We start from the raw sequence: 19,024 nt of genomic DNA, 5'->3' as shown, positions 1-19,024 counted from the left end.
CACACAGAAGCCAGCCATCCTAAAGAAATTTGGTTTTTACCTGAGGATATCACTTAGAGTTTCAAAAAAGTGGTGATTTGATGTGCTTGTTAGAAAGGTCACTGCTGACTGTGTGGAGGGCTGACTCCAAGTAGGGAAGATGAAGACCAACAGAACATTCTTACGTTGGTTTAGTTGAAGGATGATGAAAGGCCAAACAAAAGTGTTAGAACATTGGGGCGCCTGGGTGGCTCAGTCGAGTAAGGGACCGACTCCTGATTTTGGCTCAGATCATGATCTTAGCCTCCTGAGATCCAGTCCCACGTTAGGCTCCGCGCTCAGCGAAAGTCTGCTTGAGATTGTCTCTCTCCCTCTCCCCCTCACTAGCTCATGCTCTCTCTCCCTAAAATAATAATAACAATAACAATAATAACAATAACAATAATAAAGTGTTAGAACATTTATCTTTTATGATCCCTGATTTACTTTGCAAAACTTTTTGTTCACTTCTACTAGAACTTACTGAACTAAACTGATGATGTGTACAGCTCACATTACAGTTATGGAAAACTTACTGGTATAATGTGACAAATATTTTCTCTATCAGCATAACTTCCAGGGACTGAGTTAACCTGCATTATAATAATCTTATTATTGTTATAATAATCAATTATATTGATTCAATATAATTGATTATTATAATTGAAATGTACCATTGAAATGTACATAATGTACACAAATGTACATAAATGTACCATTGAATCTGATGAATTATCAAATTCATCCTTGTCATATAAAGTTTTGGTCTCAGGACCCCTTTATATTGTTAATATTATCAAGGACCCCAAAAAGCTTTTGTTTATGTGGGTTAAATTTATTGATATTTATGATAATAGAAATTACAATAGAGAAATCATGAAAATATTAATTTACAAATAACAATAACAAACCAATCGGATGTTCAAAAATAATATTTTAAGTGAACAATAATCATAGTTCTAAAAGAAAAAAATCTGAATGGTGTTATTTTATGAATTTGTAAATTTCTTTAATGTCTGGCTTAATGTCCAGATTCTTAAATCAGCTTCTGCATTCAATCTATTATAATTTACATTTGGATGAAGAATATCTGGCCTCACATAGATTTGTAGTTTGAAATTTTTAATAGCCTTTTTTTTTTAAAGATTTTATTTATTTGACAGAGAGAGAGACAGTGAGAGCAGGAACACAAGCAGGGGGAGTGGGAGAGGGAGAAGCAGGCTCCCCGCGGAGCAGGTAACCCGATGCGGGGCTTGATCTCGGGACCCTGGGATCATGACCTGAGCCAAAGGCAGCCGCTTAATGACTGAGCCACCCAGATGCCCCAATAGCCTTTTCACTTAAATGTGAACAGTCTTCTTTGATAGTCTACAGAAACTAGACAACAGGAATCTGAAACCATTGTCAATGAACTTATACTCTGCTACACTAAAATCTATTGGTCTTACACTTTGAATAGATCCATTATCCATGTATGATTTTGTATCAGTATCCATTGTACATTTGTAAATGTATCCACTGACTGACTTATGCAGGTCTTTGAAATGTTGAAACATTTCATTATCCATCTGTTAACATCACTACTAATCGCATCAGAAAATCCTTTAAGTTTTGAGAAGCTGCTGGAGTTCAGATAGAAGTTTTCAAAAATTCTAATTTTCTCTTGAAAGCTCCAATGCTGCCATTGGTAACAAATATTCTCAGTTGTTTTTCCTGAAATGACAGGCTCACTTCATTTTCAAAAAATTATCTGCCAAATAGCCAAGTCTGAATGACCACAATTTGTCTGTCATTCGTTCAAGCAAAAACCATATTTCATGGAAAAGCAGCCAGTTCTGTTTGTAACTCTAACAACAGCACAGTGCGTTCTTTGGAGTCAACCATCCTCAGGCTTTGGAATGTGGCACATACTCTTTATGCGTATTTCCCCTTTCAGCACACAGAATATTATAACTGGCTTTTAATTTACTGAATTTATTTATTTACCTGTTTTTACAGTGAGCGAATGGCAGTGAAGAATACAATGACCACTAGCACAGTTTGGTGCCGCTGTCTTGGTAAGTTTAAGGCCAGGAGTTTTCATTGTTCTTGTACCATAAGGGCAAATGTCAACATAGTGAACAAAAGAAAAATTCTTTTGTGTGATCATGAAAGTAGTTTCGACCTGATCGATTCCCTAAAAGCTTTCAAGGGAACTCAGACGGGTCTGTGGACCACATTTTGAAAATAACTGCTGAAATCATGTTAATAATTTTTCCATTTTTTTGTATTACATTCTGTATGCATCAAAAGACTATGAACATATTGAGAATATGATTGTGGGAATATTTTTAGATAACCACAGAATATAGGGAGTGTTAGAAATGAAATGCAAAAACGGGTCCCTGGGTAGCCTAGTCGGTTAAGCGTCTGACTCTTGATCTCAGCAAAATGCCTAAAAATGACAAGAAAAAAAAAGAGAAGGAGAGTAAAGGAGAATAAGATAAGGTTTGGCCCCAGAGGAGAGCGAGCTGGGATTCCATTCTTTGTGATTGAGCTGGGATTCCATTCTTTCTGATTCCACAGGGAGGTTTATGGAGACCACCCTTGTGTTTTCTTTTTTCTTTGCTTACTGATGTCTATTTAAATTCTTAATTATGTCCTAACTTCCTTTTTTGGAATGTCTTCAAAAGTCAGTCTTGTCTTCATTCATACAGGTTGACCTATAAACCTCTAAATGCCTTAAATATTGGTGCACAATCTTCCAGACTCCTCAAATCGCTGGAAACCTGAAATGCCAAGGCCTACTGAAATGATGGCATTCTAGACCTGAAACCAGTCTGTTGCCTCTTTGGTTTTGAACCAACACACTGACATGCACAGCCCAAAATATCACTGGCCTTTTTAAATGACGTATCACATTCCAGGGTAATAGGAAAACTGCTGCCTGGTAGCATTTGTCAAGTCTCAAAGTAACTCTTTCCAGGATTTTCAAATCCACTGAATTTCTTAGACTGAAATATTTCATGTGACAGAATTCTCTTAGCTTTTTCTCCTCTATGAATATATGATCAGAAATCCTGAACGCTGGTTTCTTTTCTGTATTCAATATTTCTCTTTTATTTTATTTTATTTTATTTTAAAGATTTATTTATTTATTTGAGAGAGCGAGAATGAGAGAGAGTACATGAGAGGGGGGAGGGTCAGAGGGAGAAGCAGGCTCTTCGCTGAGCAGGGAGCCCGACGCGGGACTCGATCCCGGGACTCCAGGATCATGACCTGAGCCGAAGGCAGTTGCTTAACCAACTGAGCCACCCAGGCGCCCTTCTCTTTGATTTTAAAATTATTAGTATTTGCTTAGAAATAATCTAGATATTGTCATCTAAGACTTGCCATTAACCATCTATTCCTCGTCACACAGATTCGTCTCACTATACTCTCCACACGAATAATTCCACATCTCCAAATGCAGCGTATACTAATGATGACCCTCATGGCTTCCACCCTGTCCTCTGGCTCAATAGTACACATTGTTAGTGTATTCTTATTATTCTATTTGATAATCTTATAAACTGATTTTGCCAATTTGATGAGTTTTATTGGAAGTAGTTTAAAAATTTATGTACAGGACGCCTGGGTGACTCAGTCGGTTAAGCGTCTGCCTTCTGCTCAGGTCATGATCCCAGGGACCTGGGATGGAGCCCCACATCAGGCCCCCTGCTCAGTGGGGAGTCTGCTTCTCCCTTTCCCTCTGCCCCTCCTACCCATTCATTCATACTCTCTCTCTCTCTCTCTCTCAAATAAATCAATACAATCTTTAAAAAAATTTATGTACAAACTGCAAAAATATTTATAGGGTTTTTTTTGTCTGTTTTTGATGTTCTCAGTCTGAAGTCAGTTTTTACTAAAACAATCCATTGCACATAACAGGTGTGTCACAAATATAAGATGACTTCCCTAAAATGTTGCTGAATTCTAAAGGGAGAAGTTAGATTACCAAATTACACAATTTTTAGAACAACAATCCTTTGACATTTAAGGCTAACTTTATATTAGACCCCTTCCCAAAGCTCATCTATTGTTACGAAATTTGCAGAATACTAATTTTATCATAGAGAGTTTGTGGGCTGATAAAATATTCAAACATTCAACTGTTTATTTAATAACTTTATATTGAGTTTACTATTTTGATACAGATCCAATAAGGATCTTTATACAAAATAGATTTACCCAAGTACATTTGAAAAATAATGTATGCTAACATTTTTTTTTTAAAGATTTTATTTATTTATTTGAGAGCGAGAATGACACAGAGAGAGAGAGTATGAGAGGGGGAGGGTCAGAGGGAGAAGCAGACTCCCTGCCGAGTAGGGAGCCCGATGCGAGACTCGATCCCGGGACTCCAGGATCATGACCTGAGCCGAAGGCAGTCGCTTAACCAACTGAGCCACCCAGGCGCCCCTGTATGCTAACATTTTTAAAAATTTTATCATATTTAAGTAATCTCTATACCCAATCTGGGGCTCAAACTCACAATTCCAAGATCAAGAGTCTCATGCTCCACCGACTGAGCCAGCCAGGATCCCCTGTATGGTAACTTTCATTCTGGGTTTTAAAGCAACACATGCTTATTTTGGAGAACTTGTACAAAAAATACTTTGGCATATAAAATAAATTATAATTTTGCTTGTATAGAGTAGGGGTCATTTTATCATCTTTATTCTTCTATACTTTTCCTTCTTACTCTATGTAATGAGCATGTATTACTTTTTTTTTTTTAAGATTTTATTTATTTATTTAATTGACAGAGAGACAACGAGAGAGGGAACACAAGCAGGGGGAGTGGGAGAGGGAGAAGCAGGCTTCCTGCTGAGCAGGGAGCCCGATGCGGGGCTCGATCCCAGGACCCTGGGATCATGACCGGAGCCGAAGGCAGACGCTTAGCAACTGAGTCACCCAGGCGTCCCGAGCATGTATTACTTTTGTTGTAAGAAAAATAAGATGTAATATTCTATTTTTTTAAAAAGAAAATTTGTAAAGAAGAAAATAAAAATCATAATCTCATAAACTGGAAATAACTATTACATTCTTTCCGGTTTTTTTTTTTTTTTTAAGATTTTATTTATTTGACAGAGAGAGACACAGCGAGAGAAGGAACACAAGCAGGGGGAGTGGGAGAGGGAGAAGCAGGCTTCCCGCGGAGCAGGGAGCCCGATGTGGGGCTTGATCTCAGGACCCTGGGATCATGACCTGAGCCGAAGGCAGACGCTTAAAGACTGAGCCACCCAGGTGTCCCCCGGTTTTTCTTTTCCTCAGTAAAAACACTGTTGCTTCTTGTTTTTCATTACTGAGATCATACTAGATACATGTATGGTATTTTTTATGTACCCATTATACCTTGGGCGCAGAGAAGTAAACATTCCTGAAACACTGTGTTTAACGGCTCTATAAAAAATCTCAGTATTTGTAAGGACCGTGGTTAATTTAACCATTTTTCTAACATTGTGTATGTAGACTGTTTTCAATTTTGTTTGGGTGGAATTACTCTTCCTAAACAGGGAATAGTTTGGTAGGGCTGTCAGTGGAAGGGCGCAGTTCACCCTTAACTAAGAGGATCAGATTTATAACCCAAACTTGACCAACCAGAGGCTCACTTCCTGGAATTTTAATTTCTAATCCAAGTGACAAGAAAGAAGAAAGAAAGAAAGAAAGAAAAAGAAAGAAAGAAAGAAAGAAAGAAAGAAAGAAAGAAAGAAAGAAAGAAAGAAAAAGAAAAAGAAAGGAAAGAAAGAAAGAAAGGGAGGAAGGAAGGAAGAAAGGGAGGAAGGAAGGAAGAAAGGGAGGAAGGAAGGAAGAAAGGGAGGAAGGAAGAGAGAAAAGAAAAAAAAAAGCCTAAGGTAGTCGAATGAATTCATCCTAGGAGTCAACGGCACCTTGCAGAAACCACCAGAAAAGTCCACCAGAAACCACCAGAAAGTCCCAAGTAAGGGCTAACCGACCATCATGGCCTTCCTTACTCTTGTCATTTCCTGTCTAGATTTCAACTACTCCTCAACTCCATGAGCTGTACTAACTTTCTAAGGTATTACTTTTATATTTAAATTAATCTCAGTCTCAGTTGCTTATTTGAAGCACTTTGAAATTAATTATTTATAAATTCTTCATGGATTCCTAATTTTTATATCCTTTTATGTCACTTTTCTCACTGAAACAAGTAAGAGCCTGAGCTAAGTAAACTTCTCATAGAGTATGAGTACAAACATGACATTTACAGGCACACAAGTGTGATCAATGTCACCACTCTTTTGCTTCTGCCCACTTTGCTATTCATCACCCCCCTTTAAACAGAAACCTACTTAATTGCCTTTATTGGACTATTAACACATATACAGACAAGCCCTCATTATCCAGTGGGAGAAACTTACGAATAATGAAAACTCACCATTAGTATAACAACAATAATTTTATCAACGACAAAAAATGACTGATCAGTTTCTATCTTCTTTGCTCATTATTTTAGCAGTCATGAGTGTACCTAAGACAACTGCTATGGGCTGAATTGTGTTCCCCTCAAAATTCATATGTCAAAGCCCTAACCCCTAGAACCTCAGAATGTGACTGTATTTGGAGACAGGGCCTTTAAAGAGGTGATTAAGTTAAGATGAGGTTGTGAGGGTGGTCTCTATTACAATTTGACTGGTGTCCTTATAAGAAGAGGAAATTTGGACACAAAAAGAGATGCTAGGAAAGCCTACACACAAAGAAAAAACCATGTGAAGACACGGAGAAGGCTGCCATTGGCAAGTCAGTAAGAGAGGACTCAGAAAAAAACCAAACCTGAGAAGCAGCTTGATCTTGCATCTCAGCCTCCAAAACTATAATAAACAAATTTCTGTTGTTCAGTCTGTGGTATTTTGTTATGGCAGCCCTAGCAAACAACAAGCAACCCTCCTTGAGTGGTACTCCTCTATTTCAAGTTCAACGGTTCCCCCCAAATATGGGGGGGATATGTTTCATAAATATGAAACAAAAACAGACTAGAAACATATAAAGAACATGGATAATGTTTGCATAAGTTGGGGAGGGAATATACAGTACAGTAGGGATATTTCTTAGGAACTACTAGTAATCTTTCTGCAAAAACATTAGCTCGTTACTCATTATCTTGTTAAATTTCCAGTAGAGTCACAAATGAATATGCTTTCAGTTATGAGAAAAATTTTGACATGAAGTTAGGTTAAAAAAGTGTTTAACCATTACAGGTATGTGGGCCAATTTTCTTATACTTAAAGTTCTACGGATTCTCAAAAAAGGAGAATCTCACTGCTCTTTTTTTTTTTTTATTTGAGAGAGAGAGAATGAGAGACAGAGAGCATGAGAGGGAGGAGGGTCAGAGGGAGAAGCAGACTCCCTGCTGAGCAGGGAGCCCGATTGCAGGACTCGATCCCGGGACTCCAGGATCATGACCTGAGCCGAAGGCAGTCGCCCAACCAACTGAGCCACCCAGGCAACCTCTCACTGCTCTTTTCTTAAAGAAAAAAGACAACCATAGCACCACTATGTATAATAATTGGTGCTAAGAACACAGATGCCTGCAACACACAGCATGGCCAACAAGAGTAACGTGATGATTCAGTGGGGAGACAATAGTCTTTCCAACAATCTGAGGCCAAACCCTTGGGTCCCGGACCTGTTTTGAAAGCATAAACCGAACTACAGTTGTATTAGTTGCATTATTAACTTAGCTCCGCGTTCTGTTTTGTTCCCTACTTAATTATGTTTTGTGCACCTCGTAACCTCATGTATGATCACTCATTAACTTTGCCTTTTTACCCCTATTCCCTGTGTACCCATTGGTTGTGGAAACCTAACGGGTACCGGAGGGTAGTATTTGTCTTGAAATTATCTGATGTACCCGATCAGACCAGGTCCCAAATGGCACCTTATTGTCTGGAATGCTTACCTCCAGATTGTTTCAAGCCCTCCCCTGCCTCAAGGTTTCAAGAGATGCCTCACCTCCCTCACATGTATTCCTCTTCTTCCCCAAACATAGAGAAGCTCTCCCTAGGCTCAACAGGGCAAGGCAATTTTGGGAATGATCTGCCTTCTCATTGATTTGCCCTTCTGATAATAAAGCTTTCCTTGCTTCAAAACCCATGTCTTAGACATTGGCCTACTGTGTATCAGGTGCACGGACAAGTTTAAGTTTGGTAAGGAACTCGTGCTGGGACAACGGGATATCAACATACAGAAGAATGAAGTTGGATCCCTGCCTCACACTATTTACAAAGACTGACTCAGAATGAATCACAGACATAAATGTAAAAGCTAAAACTATAAATAGAATAGAAAAAAAAAGGAATAAATTGTCATGACCTTGGCTTAGGTGATAGTTTCATATATATGACATCAAAAGCACAAATGACAAAAGAAAAAATTAAAGCCAAAAACTATAGATGCTTTCATCACAGTTCAAGTTAAGGTTGTGGGCAGAACACCAAAGGAGGAAGAGGCCCTAAGAGAAGGAGAGGATTTTTGCCACTTACAGGGTTAAAAGCAAGGTTCATTCTAAGAAGAGAATTTCACACTTGCTAGAGAGAAATTACAATGTTTGTAGGTAACTGAGAGGGAGTGGGAGCAAACAGCTAGGAGATATAAAAAGATAAACCATTAGAATGTGAATTCTGAAGGAATAAAAACATAATGAAACATTTAATATAGATAAATATGAAAGCTGTTTATATTTTTCCATATTATTTTGAGATCCTGTTAACTCATTTGCAAAAAAAGATTTGTTCAAACACTTCTGAGCGTCTACTGTGTCCTAAGGAACCTGGGGGATGACAGACGGGTTTCCATCCTTACCATCAGCCCACATCTCCCAAATTTAGCCATTTCAGGGGAAAGTGCTGAAGTGTAAGCAAGATGGACTGGTTGCTTGGGGCGTTGTTGCTTTTTGGGTTTTTGCTTTTTAATTTTAACTGATTATTTGCAGACATCTAGCCAAAAATCTCAATCAGATTTTTTTCATCAAATAGCGCCGTTTAAACATTTTTTGAGCCAATTTCACTGCATTCTAGGAAACAGAATTTTTCACAGAACTTTACAAATTGTTAAAACTTTTTGGTGTGTAAAAATGAGTGGTTTAGGTTTATTTTGTTGGGTTTTTGTTTTTTGTTTTTTACCAGTAATTTGTCACCACTAAATATGCGACTTAAATTTACTTGACATTGTTCCTTGGTTTGTTTTTATAAATGCCAGGGACAATGACAGCCCTAAGCACACTGCCAGGGCCCCCCAGATCTGGCTGGTCACCTGTGTGGCTCCAAGTCCTTCCATTTCTTCTCTCAGGATTGCTAACAAGGCGGGTACCACCCCTTATACCTGTGAGACACTGTGCCCTTGGGGACCTTGGTGTTCTCTCTCTTCCCTCTGCCCTGAATGCTCTTCTCTCGCCTCATTCAGGTAAAAATCACTTTCTGCACCTCTTTTGCTATCTCTCTGCATGCCCCCTCATCCTCAGCATTGCCTTACCCTACTTTATTTTTCCTCAAAGAACATATATTCTCTGCTTTTTCCTTACACACTGATAAATCTACCAACTCCATCACTAGACTGAAAGCACCATGTGGGCAGGGATTTTGTCTAATTCACCATATTCCTGTACCTAGTATAGGAACTGTCCTATACTATAGGAGGACACATTTTTTTTTTCCCAATGAATGAGTATAGTATATTTAGGAAATCATTCTAAATTAAAGTATATGAAATTTCAGATGAATTGACATGGGAAACAAAAGCAAAAGAATCTTTACAATTTACAGCCCATTGACAGGTCCTTGGGACAGGCAGAGTGATCTTCCTCTAGGAACTCAACTGCCTATGTCAAGTCTTCTCTAAGGGCAAAAGGCAATCTTAGTTTAACATTAAGCCACCTCCAGGATCCTCGGTGTCTCCTTTAACATATAAGAATTCCTTTGGAAACTTTATCTCTACCTCCCAAGATATATGTTAGCAATCATCCTCCAAGCATATGGATCACTGATACACATCTGAAGGGTCTCATGACTGAGGTTTTACTAGACAGCAGTAAATGACCTTTTCCCAACAACAGCTAGCACCTCACGGTCCTGGAAACCTTGCTTCCAAATTCCTTAGAGACTTACGCTATCCCTAACCCCCTCCCAACTTGAAAGTATATAATCAGCCACTCCTCACGACCCCAGTACAGCTCTTTCTGCCCATGGGTCCTGTCCCTGTGCTTTAATAAAACCACCTTTTTGCACCAAAGTCACCTCAAGAATTCTTTCTTGCCCGTTGGCTCTGAACCCCAGCGTTTCCACATCAGAATCACAGCCGCCATATATAGGCTGCACTACCTGAGTCCTGGTTATCTGGGCTAGATCCTAGCTCTACCATCACAGGAGTGATCAGGGATGGTTGAAAGCACAGATTCTGCAGCCAGCCTGTCTGGGTCTGTTTGGGCTCTGCACTTACTGTCTTACCAAGGGAAAGTTAACCTCATTAGGCTTTGGTTTCCTTATCCATAAATTGTTGATTAATAATAGTACCTACCTCATAGGTTAAGTGGCAAAATATCTGTAAAGGTCTGCTCAGAATAGTGGCTGGGATGGAGTAAATGCTACGCATCTTTGCTAAATAAAATAGTTAATAAATGGGATTCTAGGAACAGGGACAAGAGAAAAAGTTGGAAAAGCAAGTTTGGGGAAATTTGGTTCGATTTTTTTTTTTTTTTTCTGACCACAGTTGCTTGGAGAATAAATCCCTTCCCCACACCTACCCTTCACCGGTATAATCTAAACAGAGATGTGAAACATGCTTAATTGACTAATCAGAATTTCAAAGGGTAGTGATTACTTCACAAATCACAGCCCCATTGACCCAAAGATGAAGACTGCAAAAGCATCGATAGCTCATTCTCAGTCCCTCTTCACCCTCCCCTGTAATCTCTTTCTCCTCCCCTCCCCCTTCCAAGGTAGCTGTTTACCTGGCAGGAAGTGATGGGTTTGGCCTATAATACCCTGTACCGGCAGGCCCCCAGGCTAATTTTGGAGGGGTGCTTTCAAATGTCAGACTCATACCAGTATAAACCCAGGAGGACTGCCAGGTCTGTGAAGTCCTAGGGGTAACTCCAAACAAGCCCCAGATTTCCCCCTTCCTTTTCTGCAATACCCAGAGAAGGTGCTCTTGTGTTTTCTCTCTGAGTCTCTGGGCTCCCTGACAGTGCTCTCTATACAAGGAATTAGAATATTTCTTACTGGACTCCTCTAGGAGATTCTGGAGTTTTCATTCCCTATGCTGGTGGCAATAAAGTTTACTTATGGGTCTCTGGTCTGTCCCTTTGTCCCTGGTATTTCTAGTTGCTAATGGAGAATCCTGGCTGAGATCCCCAGTGCCTTCTCGGATACTGTATAATTAATTAGGCCTCCAGCTGTGCCTTCCCTTTCCCTCCCATGGATGGAGAAACCCTTCCCACCATGCCTTAAAGGAAGATTGCTCTAATAAATGAGTCTCCAGGTACCAAATTTCCCAGCAAGAAGGGGCCATGTAAACAGAGACTATTAGTACTGGTGGCAAATCCAACGTATTAATTACTTTTACTAGTAGGAGCATTCCGGATATGTTGGCTACCTAAAAAAAAAAAAAAAAAAATTTGAAAAAACAGACTAACAACGTGAAGAGGGAAGAAAAAAAAAAAAGCCATACAAAGGAGTTGCAGTGAGTTTAATGAAAACTAATTGCATTGCTTGGTTCGTGTGATATAACCAGCCACTGTGCTCTGTCCTGGTGGTTTATAATGTTACCTCACCCTCTCCACGAAATTGTTTTCCCGTAAATCTCTGTGGCCATCCATTCCTGTCTACACATTATGTTCCTAAAATAGACACCATCTAAAAATCTCTTCAAGGAGCTTTGTGGAGGAAGGCCTAAATGGCAACACTGCTCCTAGAAGAGGGGTGCAGTGGTTTCCTAGCAATTACAAGGGCAACAGCCACAAAGGAGAGGTTTAAAGGAGTTTTTCACCATAGTTACTCTTCTCCCAAAATGCCCAGCCGAGGGGAAAGAGAAGTGTCAGGCGTCCAGCGAACGTGCATAAGCCCCGAGTTGCATCACCCTGGAGTGCCGGGTCTCGCAGCAAATAGGAAAGGTAAGCTACCCACTGCTCCGGACAGGAGAAACTCAAGCCGGAATCACCGACCTCAGCATGGAATTTTCCTATTTCTGTTCAGCATCATCCTCTTGGGATGCTTTAAAGGGCTTTATGGAGACATCTGTCCTGTTACTACACTAGCGCATCAGAAACACCACGTGAACCTGTAAATCCACAGGAAAAGAAAGCACACACATTTTATAGGTGTGAGAGCAACAGTGTCAGTAGTTCGCAAGTTTGCTATCGCATCTCAGAAAATATTTAGTCACATGCACAGACAGACAGAGCATTCCCCTGCTTTGGCTTGACTCGGTTCTCAAGACACGTGCAAAAGCACCTACCACCACTCTATTTGGACCAATTTGTTAAAGAGGAGTGACGCTTCTCAGCGAGTAACTGAAGAGAACAAAAAGAAATATGAGAAGTAAACGTGGGGGGTGGTCTTGAAACACATACCTCAAACAGGTAGGAGAGCGGGAATCCATGATAACAAAGATGTTTGAAAAGCCTCCCGTCCACCCGGAAACCTTTCTTGTGCACTTTGGAAAAGCCAGCCGGTTCACCCTGGGAACCGAACAGCATCTGCAGTATCACTGCTGATCATGACCTCTGTCTAATTAAAAGTAACTCGGTGTTTCCTGCTTGGCATTCCACGGAAGAAGGGACTCTCTCCCACTTCCCTCAAGCTCCTTTTGTGGCGTGGTTCGATCGGAGTTAGGGGGAATGCATCATTGTTCCCTTCTTGTCCAAGACAGGAGGTATTTCTCCTCCAAAGCCCAGCTTCTGCCCGAGGAGGTTGAACACCCCTGCAGTGCTGAGCTCCAGCATAGCCCTGCTACCTCCTTCCTTCCGTGTGGGGTTAACACTGAGATCTAATTTTTGCTCCATCCTTAGGAACAATATGACCTCTATTCACAGCTAGCTAGTCCAGCTCTAAAGCACGGGTGAAGGAGGGGGCTTCAAAAGGAGACCTTGAATAGGATGAAGGCAAGCAAAGGCAAGAAGAACTGGCCAGGTTCCAAGCTATTTCAGACCAAAGAATCCCATCTTGTATCAAGATGCTGACTGCAAAACAAACCTGATTTCAGTTCGTGGAAGGTGGAGAGAGGAGGGGGAGGGGAAGGGGAGGAGAAGGGGAGGAGAAGAGAGGGAGGAGGGGGACCGTGGGTCCGAATTCACATACAAAAATGGACTTCCTGCTCAGCTCCAACTGTATATCCACGGGCTCTTTTTCCGCAGGAATAACTGGAATGAATATGACTACGATCACAACGAAACAACCAGATGGCTTACCTGATAAAAAGGAAAATTACCCATCTGCAACGAGGAACAGCATCTCCCAAAGACAAGATGATAACAACGTGCCTTCAGTTGCAATTGTTCAGATTCCTTTTGCAAAAGGTGACCAAGTATTTACAAGGGCTGCAGTCTCACCGAGGCAGCACACACATACACGAACACACACGCAGACACACACACACACATGCACCACAGACCTCTGCAGTATCCTCTCGGCTTCATCCTCGCCTCACTCTATGGTACCTAATACAAATCAGCAAATAGCTTTGTTTAAAAAAAAAAAAAAAAAAAAGTGGAGGTAGCACCTTACATTACATCGCCATCTAGTGGCCAAACACTGAATATTTTCTCACCAGCCTGATTCATGTGTTCTTTCTCAACCTCTTTTCTCTGTCCTTCTTTCCCCTTTTCCCTATGGCTCTCTCACTCTTGCTTCCTCTTGTTTCTCCTTCATTCCCAACTGCTCTATCATATCAAACCCCTAAAGACTCAAAGATGAGAAAGTTTAAAAGTAAATATAGCTATCTTCAAGCATAGCAAATATCTTGTGTTGCTTTTGCATTTTTCTTTAAGTGTCACTTTATTCTCACTATGAATCTTTGTTATCTTTACAAATTATGTAATTCGTGAAAAAAGCATTGTCTTCTTCTTCCACCAGGAGAGAATTGGGTGGCCCTTTTTTGCTTGTCTATGGCTTTCCTTTGAAGATCTACTTGAAATTTTTCTCATTTTTAAGGTTGTGTTCAGTAGGAGGTTCTGCATTATAGTGAATAGCTCAGTGTGAGAAGATGCGAGTTTTACTTCATTTTCAACACCTGTGAGCATGTGCCTTTGAGCAAGTCACTGGGCTCTTCCATGAAAACTTACATTTTGTCATCTTCATCTATATTTAGATGTTAAACAAGATTATCTTCCACTCTACATGTCTAGTTTTATTATACTTTACCACAATATGTTTCCTCATCTTGCGGATTTGACCTACAATAACATGTTTTGGTAAGCAAATAGATATTTTTTGAATCAAATGAAGTAACACCTATTGACAGAATTATAAAACGCATGTCTATCAGGTGTTCCCAAGACAATGAAGTATCCACGTGAAACTATTTGTAACTCTAGGAACTGAGAAGAGAACTTTCTCTGTTGTGTACTGTACTTTAAAACTGAACAGTCTTTAACATCCGGTCATGTGTAAACTCACAATGAACTATGTGTAGATTAGTAATTTGCAGTAAATATTTCATGCTGGTTGCTTTCCACCAAACACAGTTACTGTTGACAACTGTCATTGGGTGTGACTTTACCATTTATTAAATGACATAACCTTCAATACTTTATCTATCAATTCCTTACCACAGAACAGTACAATGTTACTATTAATATTATTATAACTATTCCTTACGCAGCTGAAAATTCTGAGGCTTTCCGAACCTTATCAATAAGGCTCCAGGCCACACATAGCTTGCAAAGCAGTAAAACCAAGGCTGTTGGTTCTGAAATCTATTGATCTTTGCAACATTCTCAAAATTCCACCTTTCCTCCCTGTTCTAGAATCACAAGGATATATTATTTCTCTGTTCACAAAACATTTACTGAACCTTTTTTTTATAAATTACTCATGGGCACATCTTCTCATCTATAAAAGAATGAAATTGAGTAATCATTTCTTGTTCATCTCAGCAATTCTGTATTTCCACCAAAGCCAATCCAGGTAGCATGAACACATTAATGGAAGTTATTCAGTGTCTGGGAAATGGTGTTTTTCAGTCTCTGGTAGAGTCAGGGCAATGTTGAAAGGAGCCGGAGGGACCAGTGACCAATATTTAGTAAGTAATTACTAAGCTGTTGGAGCTGAAGAAGAAGTGGGAAGTATGTGAACTAATAGGCGGTGTTTTTTTTTTTTTTAATGTTAGGCTAACATATTTCATAGGAACAGTACCTATAGCTTAAACATATAGGCATAAAAATAAGAACACCATTGGCCACGTACTTTCATGCCTTCTAATTGCTTATTATAAAGGTCAAGTTTTTGAGGGGCTGCTCACAACAATCCTCTCAACAGCTCTCCCTCTCTGGTCCACAGCGGTGGACCTGAGAGGGGAAGGGTGTCTGTCCATCTGACCTAGTCAAACAGAGCCGCCCCGTGTGACTCTCGCAGTGGTGGGGGACAGGCTTCACAGGAAACGCACAGCCCAAACCAGGTGGGCCAAGGCACTGGGAGCAAGGAGTCACGCAGGGGTAGAAGACGCAGTGACAAACGATAGAGCCAGAAAACTTGCAATGACTTCTGTTTCCCGCTCCAGTCCTTCACAAGATCGAGATATTTCCTGACTTGGGGTTCCATGATGAACACAACAAACTCCATTTTCACTTAGTTGGACTTAGTTTCTGTTACTCTGTGGAGCCCTAGCCAGTTCACTCATTGCAGGAATCCAAATGCCCTAGCCCTTGAAAGCTATCAAATACTGCTCAGATTCTGGGCCTCTGACACTTCATTTATTCACCTCTTCAAGCTCCTGCTATAGATAGATAGATAGATAGATAGATAGATAGATAGATAGATAGATAGATAGATAGTTAGATAGATAGATAGATAGATAGAGAGATAGATAGATAGATAGATAGATAGATATGCCAGGCGCTTTTACAGAAACTGAAGTTACATCAGTGAACAAACCAGATCAAAATCCCTCCATTAGTGGAGTTTACTCCAACCTTTTAAACAGATGGAAAGGCACACTATTTTCACGGTGCACACCACCCGTCTGCCTCTGAATCTTTGTTCACAACCTTCACTTTTCTTGACAGATCATCCCCTGCCCCCCTCCCATCCGTACATGGAGAATGCTACCAAGGTTTTAGCTCACATATTCTTTCTGCTCTAATATATTTCCTGTTTCCTCAGTAGTTAGAATTGTGTTTCTTGTGTTAAAGATCAGCTTTACGTTTTATTTTGTGTGTTAAACTGAAGGAACTGAACATGAGAATAAATGGCTGTTCGGATACAGACTGAAAAAGAAAGGCCAATATCCCACCCACGGTACAAAGAGCATTTTTAAGGACTAGCCCATCATTCTGTACACAAGACATTTCATTCATCAGAGCTGAAGCAGTTTAACGTCATTGGTAACTTTAAATATTCCTCATATAAGCCTTGGCATAAAGGCAAACTACGAGTTTGTTTGTTTGTTTGTTTAAGCAGGCTCCATGCTCAGTGCGGGGCTCAAACTCCTGACCCTGAAATCAAGATCTGAGCTGAGATCAATAGTCGCACACTTAACCAACTGAGCCACCCAGGTGCCCCCAAATATGAGATTTTTATTAAATTATACACTTAAAGTCACATACTCCTAAAAGTTGGCAAAAGATGGGGCGCCTGGGTGGCTCAGTTGGTTAAGCGACTGCCTTCGGCTCAGGTCATGATCCTGGAGTCCTGGGATCGAGTCCCACATCAGGCTCCCTGCTCAGCAGGGAGTCTGCTTCTCCCTCTGACCCTCCCCCCTCTCATGCTCTCTCTATCTCATTCTCTCTCTCAAATAAATAAATAAAATCTTAAAAAAAAAAAAAAGTTGGCAAAAGATAAAGTAAAAATGAAACTCTCTCTGTGCTAAATCTTAACACTGTTGCATTGTCTCTTTTGACCTTGTGCTGAGAGCTTTCTGTAGATTCCTTATTCACCTCCCAGATTCCTAAAGCCCCATGGAACCAGCTCTGCATTTTATTTACCTTTATGTAGCAAATTAATTTATTGAAATATAATTTTCTCTTTCTCACTGTTACCTTTCCAGTTTCAAAGAATGAAAAGGTAATTTCCCTCCTTTACTTCCCACCCTTAATATTAGCCATTCCAGGAGATCCTCTGTCAACTTGTCTCAGGAGGTAGGAAGAATATACTGGCCACCTGTGAATGCACGGCTTTGCTCACCTGCTAAGAGGCTTAGGCTGTGCCCTTCCTATGAGAAAGTTTCTAACAAAGGAAAGAGAAGGAAAGTATAAGACGTCCTTTAGTCTTTGCCTTGTTCTCTCTGTCCTGAGAATTGGATCGTGACTTTGGTACAGCTCTGCTGGGGGCTAACAGCAGCAGTTCACTGCTCGGTGCACCAAAGAAAAAGGGATGCTGTAATGGGGCCTCATGGCTGTCAGTACATTTTGGGTATTAGAGAGGAAGAGAGGTCACTCAGATGGAAAAAGCTGCACTGGATCTTATTGTTTGTCAGTTCCAAGGCTGTGATTAGAACTTTGAGAGTGCAAGGGGAGAGCTCAGCATCAGAAGGCTGAAGAATCAGTGTGATTAATATCGGAATGTTATTTAGTATTTTCTAGCATAGAAAATAAAGGGATTTTTTTTTTTTATCAAAACATTATGCTTGATGCCCATCTCTTGGAGTTCTGGACCTTTTTGTCAGCTGCCTTATATAAAGAGTTAAGTAACTCAATTAATTTGGGGCTTGGCAGGGAGAAGGAGCTCATCCTTGGACTTTGATGCAAAATTTCCCAAAGTAATGGTCAAATCATTGTGTTCTGAATTGTGGATTCCCTTGCTCAAAATTATAAATGACATTTGAGTTTTGAAGGAGAAAATGTGAATAGATCCTTCTGTAATTTGTTTGGGAATCTAGGCTCATTGAGTGATGTGAAGCTGGGTCCTCCCTGAAGGAAAGGGATTGGGATACTAGTGTCTGGAGTTGAAACTGGGCAGGAGTCTGACCCTGGGATGGTGTCCCAGAGGATATAATAGTGATGCCACACAGGCCTGCGGGTGGTGGCAGGCCTGACAGAATGGTGATTCCGATACCCACTGCATATGCCAGAGTCAGAATTTGAACCCAGACTTTATGATTCTAAATCCACAGGACCACGGTATCATTACCTGGCTTCAAATCCTGGTTTTGCCCCATGTGATTGGAAAATGGAACTCAGCTAAAGAGCAGTTTATTGTAGAACTGTGATTCCACAGTAAACATAATTTACCACTTCAGGACTACTGGATTCCCCAGTATATATATATATATATATATATATATATATATCACATACATATATACACATGTATACATGTGTATACAAATGTATATATATTATATATATATTATTCTGTAAACATTTACTACTAATTCCTTGTTCTCTCCCAAGCATTTACTAATATAGTGACTTAAGCAGCCACTATTTTATTTTTTTTTAATTTTTTTATTAACATATAATGTATTATTTGTTTCAGGGGTACAGCTCTGTGATTCATCAGTCTGACACAATTAACAGAGTTCACCATAGTACATACCCTCCCCAATGTCCATCACCCAGCCACCCCATCCCTCCCACCCTCCTCCACTCCAGCAATTGTTTCCTGAGATTAAGAGTCTCTTATGGTTTGTCTCCTCCTCTTGTTTCGTCTTGTTTCATTTTTCCCTCCCTTCCCCTATGATCCTCTGTCTTGTTTCTCAAATTCCTCATATCATTGAGATCATATGATACTTTTCTTTTTCTGATTGACTTAATTCGCTTAGCATAATACCCTCTAGTTCCATCCATGTCATTGCAAATGGCCAGATTTCATTT

General features: G+C 40.2%; 1 protein-coding gene across 1 annotated transcript in view; it reads right to left on the bottom strand.

Annotated features, from left to right (window-relative positions):
* Window positions 1-13,721, bottom strand: part of LOC102728737 (sodium channel protein type 1 subunit alpha) — a 126,035-nt gene extending 112,314 nt beyond the window's left edge. Inside the window, exon 1 of the mRNA XM_081814262.1 lies at window positions 13,463-13,721. The gene's annotated coding sequence lies outside the window, so the exon portion shown is untranslated. The remainder of the gene's footprint in view (window positions 1-13,462) is intronic.
* Between the last annotated feature and the right edge of the window lie 5,303 nt (window positions 13,722-19,024).

This window comes from Leptonychotes weddellii, chromosome 3, assembly GCF_054177405.1.
Source record: "Leptonychotes weddellii isolate Sample4059 chromosome 3, ASM5417740v2, whole genome shotgun sequence".
Taxonomy (NCBI): domain Eukaryota; kingdom Metazoa; phylum Chordata; class Mammalia; order Carnivora; family Phocidae; genus Leptonychotes; species Leptonychotes weddellii.
This window is presented reverse-complemented; position numbering and strand designations above follow the sequence as displayed.